General features: G+C 45.5%; 4 non-coding genes across 4 annotated transcripts; all 4 read left to right on the top strand.

Moving 5' to 3' along the window:
• The first annotated feature begins 17819 nt into the window (after nucleotides 1-17819).
• Trnae-uuc (transfer RNA glutamic acid (anticodon UUC)) lies at nucleotides 17820-17891 on the top strand. The gene has a single exon. It is a non-coding gene; the product is annotated as a tRNA-Glu (tRNA).
• Nucleotides 17892-17896: 5 nt separating this feature from the next.
• On the top strand, nucleotides 17897-17968 carry Trnaq-cug (transfer RNA glutamine (anticodon CUG)). The gene has a single exon. It is a non-coding gene; the product is annotated as a tRNA-Gln (tRNA).
• An 84-nt stretch (nucleotides 17969-18052) lies between these two features.
• Nucleotides 18053-18124, top strand: Trnae-uuc (transfer RNA glutamic acid (anticodon UUC)). The gene has a single exon. It is a non-coding gene; the product is annotated as a tRNA-Glu (tRNA).
• Nucleotides 18125-18129: 5 nt separating this feature from the next.
• Nucleotides 18130-18201, top strand: Trnaq-cug (transfer RNA glutamine (anticodon CUG)). The gene has a single exon. It is a non-coding gene; the product is annotated as a tRNA-Gln (tRNA).
• Nucleotides 18202-18239: the final 38 nt, after the last annotated feature.

Raw genomic sequence — 18239 nt, 5'->3', positions numbered from 1 at the left:
TTTCTACAGGTCATACTGATAAAGCCGTATCATACAATATAAGAGGGAAACAGTAAGAGATAAACAAGTTATCAAACATAACCAACTGTTACATGCATTAAGAAGAAGTAGAAAAAAAAAGAAAGAAAAAAGAAATCTGAAAAACTGTAGAAGCGTAGAAAATCCAGCGAGCCTAAAGGAAATGTTAAGGGATATATACGTCAGGACGAGAAGCACTTCAATTAACAACTGAAAAAACTGTTATTTTACTGCTAATGTAGTTAATCTAACGCGTGGTATCAGGTTTAAAATAGCAAAATGATACGCGTGTGCATCGTATGTTAGTTCCACGATTGTGTAAGCAAGCTTTTAATGAGCGCTTGTGAACGTAACAGATAAAAGCGTTAAAATGCACAAGACAAATGCATTGCCTAAATACAAACACGCACTACATAAAGAGCGCCCACTGTCAACAATTTTATTTCCGTAAGCTCTTCGGGTATTTATTGCCCATAAAGGTACCTATCCGATAACGACACACTTTCTATATATGCTGACACATGCGTTGCCCTCTTTGTAATCATCGATTGACTAAGACCAGCGGGCCCAAATAGGTGTTCTATTGACCGTAACAGTTCGTGTCCGGCAGGGGGGGGGGGGGCATAAATATATTTTTGGATATTTAGATATCAATACAAAATGCTTTGTTGAAAGGGGTATTTAAATACTCTGCATAAATACTTTTCAATACGAGTATCTAAATACCATAAATAGCACCATAAATACTGCGAGGGTGACGTCATCTGGAATTTGAGAAATATTGATGATCATACAACAATCATCGTGATCACAACAACTCAGAAATTAACAACAGCATTGATTTGTTAGATTATCACGTCGGTTTTAATATCAGAAGCTTCTCGAAGACTGCATCTTCTATCTTCTGTTCGGCACGCATAGCATCGGATTCGCAAAGGAGAACACCTCTCCAGAGGCGCAGATGAAGAAAGGCTCGTATAAAATTCGACCAAGATGCTTCGCACTATAAGTAGGGAGTGACTTTTTCAAGTTAAATGCCTTTCTCAGATTCGGGGAGTAAAAATCGGGCGCTATTTTTAAATCTGTAATTCGGGGAGAAATCGGGCGATAATTGTGCCTTCGGATGTTATTGGGTGTTTTCTGTTTCTCCCCCTCTTGTCTATTAAGTCCTTCTCTAATCTCTCCTTGTTTTTTTTGCGGGATCGTGACCTTCCAGCGGTAATCCCCGAAGACATAGAGAGTGTTGACACACATGGGTGTATTGTTGGGAACGTAAGTGACCCATTCTCGCATGTGTTACACGTGGTAACCTTTGTTCGTCTTCAGTGAAAACTTCACTTGAGGATTTCATAGTGACTAGAATTCGGGAAGAAATCGGGTTTAACCCGAATTAGTCGGAGGTCAGTTTGGGGGGGAATAACCGGGCGGAATCGCGTTTAACCCGAAAAAGTCACTCCCTAACTATAAGGTAGTCGAGTAGTCTCGACCGTTGTCCGCAACAACAGTGAAAAACTCGCCGTCTAAAATGGTTTGTCGCATGTGCGTGCTCGCGAAAACACGGCATAACTGCTCGGCTCTCCTAGACTGTGGAACATGTGATCATCGCATGTCCCACTTATCGGACGGAGCGTCACTTGTTGGGAAACGACTTTGCGCGGATTGACAGCCGACCCCTTGACCTCAGACTCATTTTGGGACCATGGGACACACGAAAGCAGATATCCGCCTTGCGACCCTTCATCACATTCCTGCAAACTACCGGCCTGATCGACTCTCTCTAAAACCCTGTCAGCGTCGTCAGCATCATCCTCATCACCATCCACTCATTTTCCCCCAATAGCAATGGGGTAGCATTCTGCTCAATGAGCGGAAGTCATCCCCATATCATCGTCATCATGTATTTCTCTCTCTCTCTCCTAGACTGTGCTTTGCCCTTCTTACCGGAAAGTCAAATGCAGGGTAACTTTAAGATATGAGTCAATATCCTACGTATTTAGGAGCATTTATGAAGTATTTACAAAAAATAAATACTCAAAAATTGGTATTTAAATTATTTATTTTTATTATTCCAAAACCCAAGGGACCACTAGGGGGTCATTACACGGGTAAACGATACAGCAAAACCGAACAACACCCTTTGCACACTATTAGTTATATAAATATAACATAATATAATTTTTAACTATAATATAAGTATTACCTTAATATCTCTTAATCTTAATATGATTATTAATATATTTTTCGAGTCTATTTAAGTACAAAATATCAATTTATAGTTTAAATACTATTTCAATTGCGATGTATTAAACACTGCCCATGCCTGGTGTCCGGAAAATTTGCTGCATCAGGCACGACAATGTAAAAGGAAAACATCGCATAATGTTTGGCTCACGTTATCGTCGACAGCGGAAAAAAACACGACTACCCGTGCATAATAAACACGCACCCAAACACAGGCGCTCTCAAAACAGCACCGTTTGGCACCGCTTGCAGATAGACCAATAAAACGAGACAAGAATAGAGTATACCCGCAAGGTGTCAACTGTCTCCAAACGTGCTGTAAGAATCCGTGTCGACTGCGCTCTGTTTATGGGTTGCTTATCTGCGGCCGACAAATGGAGATAAGCAACAGAAGTGGGCACTCGGCCCACTCCTCGGAATTAGTACGCGACGAGAGGGGTTATTTTGATAAGGAAAGGCGTAATGTGCTTTCACACAACGCTAGGATGTCACACGGCATATTGAACGTCATTACCGGAGAATGATAACCGCACTGAATGACGTTCGTTTTGTGTCACACGGTGAAAACAAATGGCAACAGCTGCGAATGAGTTTCGGGAAGGTACGGGGCCATTACATCCAACGAGCTGTTACATCCATCGATGGACGTAATGGCACGATGGATGTAACAGCTCGTTGGATGTAATAGCACGGTATGGATGTCGATGGATATGATGACTCGTTGGATGTGCTGGCTCGTTGGATGTAATGACCCGTGGATGTAATGGCCAAAAATGGATGTAACGTCTCGTTGAATGTAACGGCACAATGGATGTAACAGCATGTTGGACGTAACGGCTCGTTTTTGGATGTACCGGTGCGTTGGATGTAATGGCACGTTGGATGGCATGTAATGGCACCGGGAACTGATTCGCTTTTCCCTCTCGCACCGACAGCGTGCCAGTGTTGTACCCGTTACCGAAACATGGTATATCGCGATACCATATTTCGATACTTCTTTTTTTAAAGTAACGAAGTACCGCTACCCTTACTAAAAAAGTAACGCGATGCTTTCGGCGATACTTTTGTTTGAAGTACGGAGATGACGCAACATATAGAAATATCGCTTAAGTGAACAGTTTTGCAGTGAAAAGACAGCATATTTCATATGTAGCTCGGAAACGTTACGCTTGACTTTTATCAATATTGCCACGAACCATCTTCGAGAAACTTCCAGGGCAGGCACGAAACGGTACATCTCATCCCGACGCATGCTGAAGAAGAAGCAAGAAGCTTCCAGACACATCGCCTGCTCTCTGGCAAACGCACGTGCTGTTTCTGGACTTTTCGGCGCGACGCTTAAATGCTTGTGCGCCCCAAGCTGGAGCATTCATTCTTTGGGCTGAGTTGTGTTCAGACCACGACCTACTCTATAAGAACACGACCATGACACTTGCGCCTCTCTCCAGCGCCGGAGAAAATGTTTCTCTTAGTGGCCGCTGCAAGGTCGCGGCGCCACAAGTAACCCCCACAGCAGACGCCGCTCCACGTGTTGATACGGTAGTTTTCGTTCCTGACTTGGGTGCCTGTTTCTACCGTGTGAAGTTCTGGTTAGTCGCATGTCGTCCATTGAGTGGTTTGTGATGGTGTACTGCACCGTCCCACTCTGCAAGTCGAAGCGAGGAGTGTCGGACCCGAGTATTTCGTACCGCGAAAGGTCCTGAAGGTGTCGAGTGTATGCGCAACGTGATTGTAATGAAAAAGCAAAGTAGATGTGGTGAGATTTCTGCCAAATAGTCAGCAGACAAAATTAACTGGAATAAAAAGAAGTGTCTGTTCAGTTATGTGTGCTGTGTTCTTTGTAAAACTTTGAATTAAAACCAACTAAAACTGCATGCTGTCCAGTAGTGACAATGAAATGACAGCTAACATACTCATTCGCAAAGTCAAGTAACTACGGGTCCACGCTTAAACTTTGGAGCACGATCGCGCATGGCAATACAGCCGCGTATATCAATTACTACATCGTTTGTGGCGCTTTATGGCCGTGATGCTTTTGCGCCACAAAACACACAATCACTCATCTCAGTTCAACTTCGTATTATCAAAGTATAATCAAACGTATTATCGAAGTTATCGAAGCGAAGGGATCGAAGTATGTTTCATTGTCTACAAGCGCGTACAGTTACGTTTTGACGTAGTCAAAATATACAGCTATACATTTCTCCCAACATTGAACAAGTTCTCTCATCCCGTCAATGAAGAATTCCGGCCGTACGTTCCTTGATCCAAGACCTCACTTGGTGCTTCACTTCATCATTCGTGGTGAAATGAATGGCGTTAAGGTCCCTCTTTGAATTCGGAATAAGTGGTAGTTCCAGCTTGCAAAATCTCGAGAGTATGGGGAGTTCGGTACGACATCACAGGAAGTTCGCCGGTGACGTGCGATGTGTGTGTTTCAACGTTATCGTGTTGCAGGAGTAACGCTTCAGCAACGACTCGCTCCTTCGATATGCATGGCTGGCGTCATGCGAAGATCGCTTTCAGTCATTTCTTCCAACTGCTTTCGACCTTTGTCATCACCAGTCACAGAAGCTGGTCTATCACATTCTATTCGACCTATCTATATATAGTCTAGTTTGGAGCTCGATCGCGCACGGCAATACAGCCACGTACATCAATTACTACATCGTTTGTGGCGCTTTATAGCCGTGATGCTTTTGCGCCACAAAACACACAATCACTCATCTCAGTTCAACTTCGTATTATCATCGGTTGAAGCACAGTGTGAAGCGATGAATGTTTTACCAAGGATATTCGTCAAATGGGGCCCCCCGGGATACCACATATCCTGTACAAGCACTGTCAGAAGCAAGGCGGCTCTAGGTGCGAAAATTCATGTATTTTTTGCATAAAGTAGAACTAACTTGCGTTAAGCGTGCATATTAGACGTCTTTCGCATCAGGATACACGAAAAGAACGCGTAGACATACGCACAAACCAATGCTAATAAACATTGCCGATATTACAGCAGCCGTCTCCCGTTCGCTCGTGTCGTGGGGTGCGCACGTGGCGCCCCTAGCGAGCATGTTGAGCGCGAAACCGGTTTTCCCCGCTTCGGGCCGCGGACAGCGGACCCATAGGGGGATCGGCGAGTGTCATGGTCGTGTTTCTATAGAGTAGGTCGTGGTTCAGACAGACTCTTGTGCTTTTGCTACCAAGTAGTTTAATAAACCGTTTGCTGTTTATTCGACGACTCGCCGGCCCATTTCGCTTCGTGACAATATAGCTGGTTCTTGAAATCGCCTTCTGCCATCCTTGCAAGCCGTGGTCTCTCAGGCAGCTGACAGAGGCCAGTGTGTCTCAGTGTGTGTGTGTGGTACGCATACCGTGGAGTCCAATGACCACAGCATATGTGAGCGTGACTCAGTGCGACACTGCAGCTTAGCAGTGGAATCCAGAGCACACTGTCGAAGTCTTGACCTCTGTTCGTTGACATCAACCCTTTTGTTGAACACATCGTGGTTATTTCCGTCGGTTTCAAAGAAAAACGGTAAACACGTGTTTGGTATAATGCCATGATTCTGGTTACGGAGCACGTAAGCGTGTGTGCAAGCTTCTCGTCGAGGGCTAGGCGGACCATTGGCAATGAATAAGAGTGATAAATATGGTCGGTGAAGAAAGGGTGGGGCACTAGAAAGTAAACGATACCGAGATCGCGTTACCATAAATTTGTAGCGGAAATACTTTTCCGATACCGACTTTGTAAACAAATCCCAGATTTGTAAACTAAAGCTTTCATATGAAGAATGGCGGAATGATACTGTTGAATAATACATCTTACTGAGAAACCTCGCAGTATTGAGTTATTTTGACGTCAGTAGAAGCCATTGTCGCGAATAAAAACCAGGTTTTTGGCGACCGTTAAGCTTAGCAGGGCGGCCACATCAGAGCAGCAAAAATTGTTAGATTGATTGATTTTTAAAAGAAAAAAATGGAGACGTTAGTCTCGAGTCACTCGAGACTGGCTACTCCAGGACGCTTTATTAAGAACGGGAAAGAAAGGGAAAAGAAAGGGAAATTACACAGAACTCGACGCTTTGCAACATGCAGGTAAGAAACTAAGGAGAGGGCTATAAGATCGGAAGGCCGTGGGACCCCTCTAGCGGTCGCTCCTGGCAATACCACGCCCATCTAGTTGGCCGGTCACGGGATCCCCACATGTTTCGGCGTTATGGTGGTCTGCGCGGAGGCTTGGAAGTTTAGCAAACCTCATCTTCAGCAAACGTCTTACCTTCAAGAAGTCCATTCGCACAATACTTTGGAGGTTATGGGTTGTTTCAACATTTGCAGTGTGCTAAATAGCAGCAAAAGTTGAGCAGAAGCAGAAAACAGAAGAGAAGCCAAGCAATGTCACGATGACGTACGTACGTCTTCTAGCGATTTAGTGATCCATTGCTTCCACACTGAGATGATCTATCTTGTGTTTCAACGGGTGTGATAACTTCTACCTCCAAAGATGTTATGAAAGCGGAAACAAGTTATTCGGCCGCAGCTCGTCTCTGTATTCAGGTAAGATACGCTGCGGACATGGAGGACGCCATGTTTTATCACGTCTTGCCGTGACGTTTATGGGTCACGTGTGTGGGCAACTAACCACAATGCCATGCGCGGGTCTCAGCACGCTCGCTTGCATTGGATAGAGGCACTTAGTGCATCTCCTTAATTTCTTACCTCCATGCTTTGCAACGGAATGGAAGCAGAATAAAATTGTTAGAATTTGCTTGGGTTACGTTAGTTTAGGTGTTTTTTGACAGTTTACCACGCCGTTGGGGGGGGCTCCCCACAGTTGGGTACGCGCGCAACGCTATACGCTAGCGCCGTTTGGGATTTTGTACATATGCGATTCTAAACGGTGGCATTTCGGGATACCCCCATGGGAAGTGACGCCAACCGGAAAAGTAGCAAGCATCCAGTGTTAGCTATTCAGCCGGAAGGAAGACCATAGCAACAATCGCGTAGCAATCGGGTCTTCAGTTGCGGTTGTGCGACTTCTACACCCATGAATGGATGGTTGAAAGGCGATGTGTCCCAGGGTCAGAAGTCAGCCGAACTTCGGCTTGCAGTTCGGTACCATACACTCTTAAAAATGAACTTCACCGCATAGCACGCTTCTAGCCAACCATCATCTCAAATGATACCGTTATCTGCCCTGATTTGTTGCAAACGGGAGGCGTACGCCTTTTTGTGACACTTATGCTGTTCATAATTGTCACAAAAAGGCGTACGCCTCCAGTTTTCAACAAATCAGGGCAGATAACGATATCATTCGAGATGATGGTTGGCTAGGAGCGTGCTATGCAGTGAAGTTCATTTTTAAGAGTGTACGGTGATGCACAGAAAAAAAGCCGGTCCAGATTTCGGTTCGGACAGTCTTCGGACAGTTTTTCGTGCCATGCGCTTCAGCCTTTATAGGAAGGGCTGAACCGCATTTTTAGCGTACGCAAAAACGGGGCTTACACCGCGGACGCAGTCGAAGACAACGCAGGAGAGTTTGTGAATAGTGTTACTATACAAACACACACACACATAAGTGGGATGATGACGTGGTGGGTCATTTCCCTCCGTTATGGCGGAGTGGCCATTGGAGTGTTACTCCAACCGGCAACCTAAAACGCTATTTTCGAAAAATAGGGTGCGTCCGAACAACCTAAATTCCGGATTGGGTGCGCGGTTTGGAGCCCCTGATGGTGATAACGACGAGGAGATAAAATGGGTATATGAAAAGGGTCGCTTGTTCGTTGTATGTCCAAGGTCATGTTGAACAATGGCAGGTGGTGTGATGGAAACCATTTCTACCCAAGTAGATGGGTAGAAATGGTTTCCATCACACCACCTGCCATTGTTCAACATGACCTTGGACATACAACGAACAAGCGAACCTTTTCATATACCCATTTTATCTCCTTGTCGTTATCGCCATCAGGAGCTCCAAACCGCGCACCCAATCCGGAATTTAGGTTGTTCGGACGCACCCTATTTTTCGAAAATAGCATTTCTGCCCAAGGTTCTTCGTCGATTTCGCCAGCAGACTTTCCGGACGGATGCCGGGACGGTTCCACTGAAGACGGCCCAAGAGGCATATACTAATCCCCTGTCTCCCATTCCTGTCTGGTGTCATTTCCCCATCACGTGAGCGTCACCGCATAGGGGGTCAGAATCGGTTCGCGGTGCAAGCACCGAATAAAAAAAATGGGGGTTTCGCAGTTGAAAATTTGAACACTGACGTTAAATTTCATCACTATATACTAACCGTGTCAAGACTGGCTAGTATATAGTAGTATGTAGCATAGCAGCATAGCATATACTAGCATAGTATATAATCAGGTTTCCGCGTTTTCGATTTTTATTTTTGGGCGGATTCGGCGCATGTTTTTCGGTGTTTACTGATTTTCACAAAATCGGCGTTTTTCGATGTTTTTCCTGGCATGTATACATGCCTTACCCGACATTATCGGCTAATAGAAATTACAATTTCTGCACGACTGTCATTCAAAATGGCCTTGTTCGCTGCGGTGGCGTTCTACGAAAAAAAAAAAAAAAGTAAACGGACATTTTTTTCACGACCATCGTATTTCTATACGGTTTTCTGACCTGCATCAACAACTTGCGAGGCACGTGCAGCAATTTATCTCTGTCATAGTTCCTGGAATGTCCCTCTGTATATGCGGTGTTTTTCGATTAAAACCGAAAACGCAGGGCCCTATATATAATTAGGGAGTGATTTTTTCGGGTTAAACCCGATTCCGCCCGGTTAGTCCTTCCTCCGAACTCACCCCCGACCAATTCGTGTTCCACCAATCCGACCAATTGCGGTCATTATGAAATCCTCAAGTGGCGTTTCCACCGAAGACGAACAAAGGTCGCCACGTGTAACACGTGCAAGAATGGGTCACTTACGTTCCCAGCAATAGACCTGTTGCGCTGGGCCAGGTGGCGCTGCAAACCTTGTGTTTGAGCGCCGCTCGTGGCGACCTTTTCAACACACGGCCGCTCCCTAGCAGACGACACTCAGCCTATACGCTGGCTAAGTTGGTGTGGCATTATCGTTTATCATCTGCTTTACGGATAGAAAAAGCCAAAAGGGTCGACAAATTCTTTAAGAAAGTTGCTGAAACACGTGAACAATATGCAGCACGATGTACACATGCACAACGCGTGTATGTCGCGAATGACGCTGCTTGTCAGAGCGTTTAGTGTGCTTCTGTGGTGCACTGGGGGTGCCAAAATATAAATTTCATTCTGAGGAATATCAGGCTTCACAAGAACAAGACAAAGATTAATTCGCAGGGTGCTTATCGAATTCAGTGGGGACTTAACAAAACGTTCGCCGTTATTAATTGAAGATAGTTGAAAAATAATAACAGGACATCTAAATGAAAGGCAAACTGTTTTATGGTTCAACACCCAAATAGTTGCACTTTCCTGGGACCTCTGGCTATGTTCTCCGCGTGCGAAATGTTCACGACTCTACCGTGAACACAGAATAAACAGCCATTGGGCAACACAGTACCGATGATTTCGAAGCGTTTTCGGGCACAGCCATGCAGCTTCAACAACAACATATATATTGTGATGATGAAGTGGGGAGGTGCAGCTTCAGCAAACTTCTCGACTATTTAAATTTGGAATCAGCTATTATATGTCCGCCTCGTTGAAACAGACGTCTATAACTTTTTGTTAAATATGCGTACCGAACAAAAGCTTGTGCACATATACATGTATATGTAACTATACATATACAATATAGCCTCGTGTATATGTGCACAAGCTTTGGTTCCGTACGCATATTTAACAACAAGTTATATATGGTGTTTCTGGTGACGGTGACCCAATGAAATAATTGCTAAAAACAAGTGAACTGGTGAGTGTAATTCATGACTGTAAGACCCGGAGACTAGGGACGACGAAAACAGTCACCTACAGATGTGTCCAAACTCTGTCTGTGTGTGTCTGTTTTCGTCGACCCTAGACTCGGGATGTTACTGTCACACAGCGACAATTATCCGAGGCATCGGCTGCACAGTTGACTTTTAGTATAAAAAGCAGAAAAATGCAAAGCAAATACAAGAAAACGAAATGTCATATATGGTCAAAGTTTTTGTGTTCTATTTCATTAGAACGGATGCTAATATTTGTCCACTGCAATAATTATACTTGGATATTACACAGCCGCAATGCAAGTCTATGACAGAAAATGGTAAGCGGTGGCATTAGTGAGGAATAGTTATTTGAGGGCTTCATATTTCAGGAATTAGCTAGCCCTTGTGTACAACAAAAATACCGCCGCCTGCATATCGCCAGCTGCCGGAATAGCGTTGCCATTCGGGGACATCTTTTCCAGGGACATTTCTTGGGCGGGCAAGTCATTGCCTTAGCCACCTTCTTGTTGCTATGGCACCGTACGACACAACAGTAGTTTGCAATTTTGCAGAAGAGTAGAGCTCGATTTCGAAAGAAAATAAACGGCGAACTCTTTGACGCATCCCATCCGTTGCTATCAGTTATGCATACAAGGCGTGAGCGGCCGCGTAGCATTGCGTCGGCCGCGTAGCATTGTAGCATTCCGACGGTAGGGGTCAGAGTGGCGCTCCAGTCGCCCTCCTCAAACTTTAGGGCAACAGCTCTATACACCCATGCGTGCTAACACTGTCTATGCCTTCGGGGATTACCGCTGGAAGGTCACGATCCCCCAAAAAAGAAAAAAAGAGACACACACACAAAAACAGAAAAGAGAGATGAGGAAAGGACTTAATAGACAAAAGGAGAAAGAAAAAACACACACCCGATAACAGCCGAAGGCACAATTATCGCCCGATTTCTCCCCGAATTACAGATATAAAATAGCGCCCGATTTTTACCCCCCGAATCTGAGAAAGGCATTTAACCCGAAAAAGTCACTCCCTATATATAATTTAAAAGATATTCACTCCAAGATTATTCATATTTACAAAGAATACTTTCGAGCGCGTAGTTTAATTAGCGCTTGGGATGGTCAGTGTCTTTTTACATATTCAATCACCCGTTGCCGAGACCTCGCTCTGATAAGCACTCGACTGGCAGACAGACAAAGAGGGAAGCAATATTGGACTCGACCAGGGGAGGTCGGGTGTGTGCTCCTATCGCTTGGCGTCTACACTCTACAACGTCAGCGGCGTAAAACGAGGGGGAGTTTGGGGGGTTCGAACCCTTCCCGAAACCCTACCTTTGGTAGTGCGTTTGGGAGAGGGAAAATAGGGCGAAATCCTCCTCTCCCATGTAAAGTTCCCATCGAACCCCTCTGGAAATATTTTTCTGGTTACGCTCCTGCAACACGTGTACAAACACAGGCTCCCTCATGCACATGAACACTGTTTATCCGGGACTTTTCCTGAATGATAACCTTGTGCCGGCCCTATGTCAGCGCCTATCTTCGAAAACGCTACGGAGGCCGGTGAGTGTAATCCTTTGTTGCCAAATACGTTGTCACAGTTAAAGGGGCACTAAACAGCTCAACGAACATCCTCCAGTTCACGAAAGAACTGATGGTCTGAGGCTGGAACAACATAGAAGGGACAAATACATACAAAGCCTCAATTTCCCTAAGAAATGGGTTGTGTGTTGAGAAATGGTGTATGAGTGAGCAAAAATGTAAGAGTGAAAGGAGGATGAGTGAGAGAGAGTGACTGGTTTGTCCCTTCAGATGACGCACCCTGGAAGTCACTGAAAAGGCGTGTTAGCTTAGCTCAATTGGTAGAGCCCTGGACCGGCAGTCCAGAAGATGTGGGTTCGAGTCCTACAGCTGGCTAACCTTTTCAGTGACTTTCATCTTTCATAGTTAATTCCCCAGTTATTACGCTCTATGAAAAAGCGTGAACGATATCAAAAGTATGAAATTCATTTACTTCAAGCGAGCGTCTTTACCAGGAAACAATGCCATTCAAAGAGCATAATCCCCGTGAGCCTCTCCTTCATCTTTAGAACGGGGCACGTCACCAGGCTCCAACGTATATCGACACCGCATTCCAGGCGGTAGGGGAGATTTCGATCTCCCAGCCAATGACAGGGCGAAGGAATCGGTTGCGGGAGCATCTCGGTGACCTCGCGGAGCAATACAACACTGAAAACATAGTGCGCACATGAAATGCAGCATTGCGGGCTTTTGGTACCGTTCGATCTGGCTACCTTGGGATTGACAATTGGCAAGACGTTTAGAATTCACCAAACTTCCCGATATTACAACAAAATCGACGTATAAGCGTCCGGCATTTTGAATGTTTGATGGTACACGACGTCAAAATGACGTGTGGCTATTGTGGCCAGGGCATCGCAAGGAGGGGCATGAGCGCGAAAGAGTGCAGTGAATATTCGGTCGGCTTGGAGCCATTATTTAGTTTTTTTTTTGCGACAACAATTTTCGGAAAACGTTCACCGCCAGCAACGTATCACAACTAATTAAAAAAGGGCACCTTGTATACCTATTTATTGCCCCTTTAAGGGGCTATCGCATCTGGAAACGTGTACCGACTAGTGATGCAAAGCAATCGATAAATTGACTAATGATACTATATCGATGGTGTCGTTCCCGTCTTCGTTTTGGCACCTGGGGGCTTAATCGCTTCATCGTCGTTACGATCGTTACAAGCTAACGAGTGGCGGGAAACTCAAAAAGGTGGGTACGTGACACATTGCGCGTGACGTGTACAACGGCCATCGCGCGAAGAGCAGCCGTGCACGTGTTTTATCACGTGCCCACCTTTTTAAATTTCCCGACCGCCTTTTTGAATTTCCCGCCACTCGTTAGCTTGTAACGACCGTAACGACGATGCAGCGATTAAGTCCCCTGGACAGCGACAACCAAAACAGAATCACGTGCGTCACAAGCTCTCTCCGTTTAGCTGTAATGCATAAATGATGCACTGTCAAGCAGCTTAAGAAGATTCTCATCATCGAATCGTACGCATGCATTCATGATGCTGCAATGCCAGTCAATTCGGTGCAGATAATATCACGTGACCTTGCGGTAGCTTGAGCAGCATGAGAAGCTCAGGGTCCGCGTCGGAGGAAAAGCTGCTCTGAGTTGTAGAACTTGTAGGGGTGAGGCATTTTCTTTTTTATATTTTTACCTGCTCCCCGATAGTCTTCCGATAGCTGACTATACTAGAGTCACTAAATATGCTTCGCTTCAGAGTATCGACACTGAGGTCCAAGGGAGAGCAGAAGCGCCATCTTGATTCCGCACCACACCGGTACCGTCCCAAGTTGAGGATCAAAGACAGCTAACATAATGCTCACTGTGGGATGGACAAGCGTGTATGATTGTTGCGCGATAATCCATATGTATTGTCAACCAGAGCATCCCGAGGATGTCAAGGTAAGCTCAAGGCAGACATGTACAAGATACCCAAAAATGTATTTAAGATAAGATAATAAATACTGACGTTAGAATGTAATTAAGATAGAGTACGAAATACTTAAAAAGTATTTGAAATACAATTAAGATACTACGTATTTATCCTTGAACCCAAAAAGTCACTGGTCAATGCGGCGAGTCGCCGCAATGTGACATGAATCACATAAAACCCGCGTACTATGCAAGCCGTCCCTGTGTGATAGGAGTCATCTCAACACAAGTCCCAAAGAGATGACAAAGAGATATCATATAACTCCACTAAGTATATGTGACCCAGAACAAATCAAACTTCTAGCAGGTCCCTGCTCAGCGAGGTCAGAATTCGCCGTTACCACGTCAGGGCACACATAATAGAACCCTCACCCGCCCAGGATTAGTACATACGGGGCAAGATCTCTAAATGGAGACTTCCAAGAAGGGCCAATGTCCGGGTCAAGTCCGAGGGATTCAGGGAATTTCCACTGAACAAGCAAGATAATGGAAAGTTTGAGAAGGAGATCCAAAATATGTAATTAGAGTATTGAGTAGAAAATACCATAAAATGTATTTTAAATCGAGTACAAATACACAAAACAAAAAGTATTGAGTAGAGTGCCAAAATACCGCAAACTGTATTTAAAATACAGTATTTTTAATACAGTACTCCAAATACGTACAAGTCTGGCTCAAGGTAGTCAACTGCTGCTTGTAAACGAAAGGAACATTTCACCCGCGCACGATAGATGGCATCGTGTGCTAAAATCCGCAGTGCGCGTGTGCGTGGGTAGCGTGGCGCGGAAACAAGATGGTGCACGCTCGCTCTTGGAACTCAGTGTCGATACTCTGAAGCGTAGCTTATTTAGTGACGCTAGACTATACCATTGACAGTTTTCTTACTCTCGTTAGTTCGATTCTCTATCGATAGTATGGATACTACCATCGATAGTTTTATTTTATTTATTTTTTTATTTATTAATACTGTGGGCCCTACCGGGCCGTTACAGGAGAGCCAAGAGCAACAAAGCGCACACAGATAACATATCAGTACATCTAGGAAACGATCTATACACACAATTCTTCCCAATATTTCCACACGCTACACAATACGTTCTGAACAGCCGAGTAAACACAGTATCGTTACATACATCACTAAGCAAAGGAACTGACAACCGGTTCCACTCCTCTGGCGTTCTCACAAAGAAGGAGAACTTGAATACGTCTACTCTACTCTGATATGGCTGTAATGTATCCTGATGAACTGTCCGTATCGGTCTTTCTTGTAGCTTTGGAGACATATAGCGAGTAGGATCCACATCCAGCTGACCAGTATAAATCGCATAAAACATTTTAAGTCGATGGAAGATGAAAGTCACAGAAAAGGTTAGCCAGCTGTAGGACTCGAACCCACATCTTCTGGATTGCCGGTCCAGGACTCTACCACTTGAGCTAAGCTAACACGCCTCCCCAGCGACTTCCGGGGCGCGTCATCTGAAGGGACAAACCAGCCACTCCCTCTCGCTCATCCTCCTTTCATTCTTACATTTTTGCTCACTCATACACACATTCATACGACGGGATCGACGCAGGCGGCAACTGTTGAACATGAAAGAACTGACGTTCTGAGGTTGGAACAACATAGAAGGGACAAATACATACAAGGCCTTAATTTGCCTAAGAAATTAACGATGAAAGATGAAAGTCACAGAAAAGGTTAGCCAGCTGTAGGACTCGAACCCACATCTTCCGGATTGCAGTCGGCAATCTTGAAGATGTGGGTTCGAGTCCTACAGCTAGCTAACCTTTTCAGTGACTTTCATCTTTCATCGTTAATTTCTTAGGCATTTTGAGGCCTTGTATGTATTCGTCCCTTCTATGTTGTTCCAGCCTCAGAACGTCAGTTCTTTCATTTTCGACTTAATTTCCTACGTTTCTTGAGGGTATCAAGGTTTGCACGATTTCTCAACTGAGTTACGGACGTAAGCCTATACTGTATGCAGAAAATATAAATCTTCACGCCTTATTTTGTACGCTTTCTAATTTATCAATGTGCTTTTGTGTGTGTGTGGGTCCCACACGTTGCTGGCATATTCTAACGACGGTCTAAGTATTGACTTGTACGTCAATAATTTAACATCAGAAGACGAGTTAGAGAGCTTTCGCCTGAACATAAATAACTTGCGCATTGCAGATGAACAAATAGCGTCAATGTGACTTCCCCAGTCCATTCTACTTGTAATTGTTACCCCCAAATACCTAAACGCCAACACTTCATTGAAACGAGTTTCTGGTATCCCATACCGAAACTAGAGATGTGAACTTTGATTTAAAGTAATATGGCAATAGGAACTTTTCCTAAAATTAATATTCATGTCCCAAGTATTACACCAACTGACGATGGATAGGAAGGCAGCATTGAGCTTTTCCTGATCACTATTGGTTTCAACTGGAAAATAAATTAAACAATCGTCAGCAAATAGCTTCAGTTGTGTAGGTTTTAAAATACAATCAGCCATATCGCTTACATAATAACAAAAATAATAATGGGCCTAGCACTGACCCCTGTGGTACCCCTGAATAAACTGAAAGAACGCCAGAGAAGTGGGAATCAACATTCACATATTGGGTATACGCTTGCTCAAATACGAGAACAACCAATGCAGTAACAACAACAACTTTATTTTTGACCTTGGAGAGTGGGGAGTTTCACCGCCACAGAGGGGGTGTCGAGGTAGCTTGCCGTTGTTGGCCGCACTCACCACATAGCAGGAGGAGGAGGAGTGTCGTTGGGAGGGAACCCGAGAGGTCTGCCTGCCTGATTAGGCGGCATGTTTCTCGGGAAGGGAAAGGTGGTGGAGAGGAAAGGGTGAAGTGGAAGACCGAGCGGAATCCGCTCGGAAACCCAGGAAAAACCCCAGACGGCACAGCCGGCCCGCGGATTCGAACCGCGGACCTCCCAGTCTCCAAGCGCACGCGTTACCGCTGCGCCACCGGAGCTGGTCACCACATAGCACGCTCCTAGCCAACCAGCATCCCGAATGACAACGTTCTCGCCCCTGATTTGTTGAAAACGGGAGGAGGAGCCTATTTTGTATTATCCACGTGCATAAAAATAGGCTCCGCCTCCCGTTTTCAGCAAATCAGGGGCGAGAACGTTGTCATTCGGGATGCTGGTTGGCTAGGTGTGCGCTACGTGGTGAAACTCACCACCATCTTTCCCACTACAGGCCTGGCATACTGACGGACGTCCTCTACCTCGAAGGTTCTTATTCAGAACGACCTAAAAAAACTCGTAAACTCCTGCACCTTCAAAAAGAAACGAGAAAAGGCCACTCCTCTAGTGACCAGGGGCAGATCTGGGATTTTCCCGAGGGGGGGGGGGAGGGTGGTCCGCTATAGACAAGTGCCACGTGCATACAGGGATTGGTCCACTGAACCCTATGTTCAAGTCTGGAATTGAGGGGGTCCGGACCCCTGCTCCCCCCCCCTAGATCCACGCCTGCTAGTGACCAGCTAGTTCGCGACCGAGGAAACCGGTTTTAGATGGAGGGGAATCAACATGGACGGCACGTTCTTGGAAGGGGAAACCACGTGATACCTTCGACCCAATAGACCTCTCCCTGTTTGTAAACAAATGACGCCATAGCGTTGACGACAGCGCCACAAATTTGGCAGAGTTGAACTACGTTCAAAGCTAGTGGCGAACAAGGTCGCGCCCGAATGCCACGGTCTTGAGGGGATTACGACGGTCCCCGAAAGGGACCTCCTGTCTGTAGGACATTGTGTCCCACTTTTATTTCAATGGGAGGCAGCGAACAAGTGACCATTCGTGGAACCATGCAGCCGTCCCCTTTCCGATTAGTTTCGGGTTCAGTCTGTCTACCAACGTCATAATGACGTTTCTCGGGTACAGGTTTACTGCGAACAACGAATCAGAATACATACCTGTAGTACTGAATGCTGGAATCGTTCTTGTTTGTGGACTTGAAACCGAACTCTAACACCGCGTTCGGCCAGCGCGTGCTTCTGTACTGGATGACTGGTTTCGACCGATGATTAGAGAGCACAAATGTAGGCGCACCGAAGTTCATGTTCATTAAAAAACAGCGAGTCTGGTTTCCCGTTGACTATCGATCATTCGTTTCAAAACATCTCCGGTGTGGTCTAGTGGCTAGGATACCTGGCTTTCACCCAGGAGGCCCGGTTTCGATTCCCGGCATCGGAATATGAGGTCCCATGGTGTAATGGTCAGCACTCTGGACTCTGAATCCATCAATCCGAGTTCGACTCTCGGTGGGACCTGTCTGTCCATATTGCTTTTTTAAATGCGACTGCTTGTGTTCGTCACAATCGCTTTTGTCTATCGATCATTCGTTTCAAAACATCTCCGGTGTGGTCTAGTGGCTAGGATACCTGGCTTTCACCCAGGAGGCCCGGGTTCGATTCCCGGCATCGGAATATGAGGTCCCATGGTGTAATGGTCAGCACTCTGGACTCTGAATCCAGCAATCCGAGTTCGACTCTCGGTGGGACCTGTCTGTCCATATTGCTTTTTTAAATGCGACTGCTTGTG

The sequence above is a fragment of the Ornithodoros turicata genome, unplaced genomic scaffold (genome assembly GCF_037126465.1).
Source record: "Ornithodoros turicata isolate Travis unplaced genomic scaffold, ASM3712646v1 ctg00000783.1, whole genome shotgun sequence".
NCBI classification, from domain to species: domain Eukaryota; kingdom Metazoa; phylum Arthropoda; class Arachnida; order Ixodida; family Argasidae; genus Ornithodoros; species Ornithodoros turicata.
This window is presented reverse-complemented; position numbering and strand designations above follow the sequence as displayed.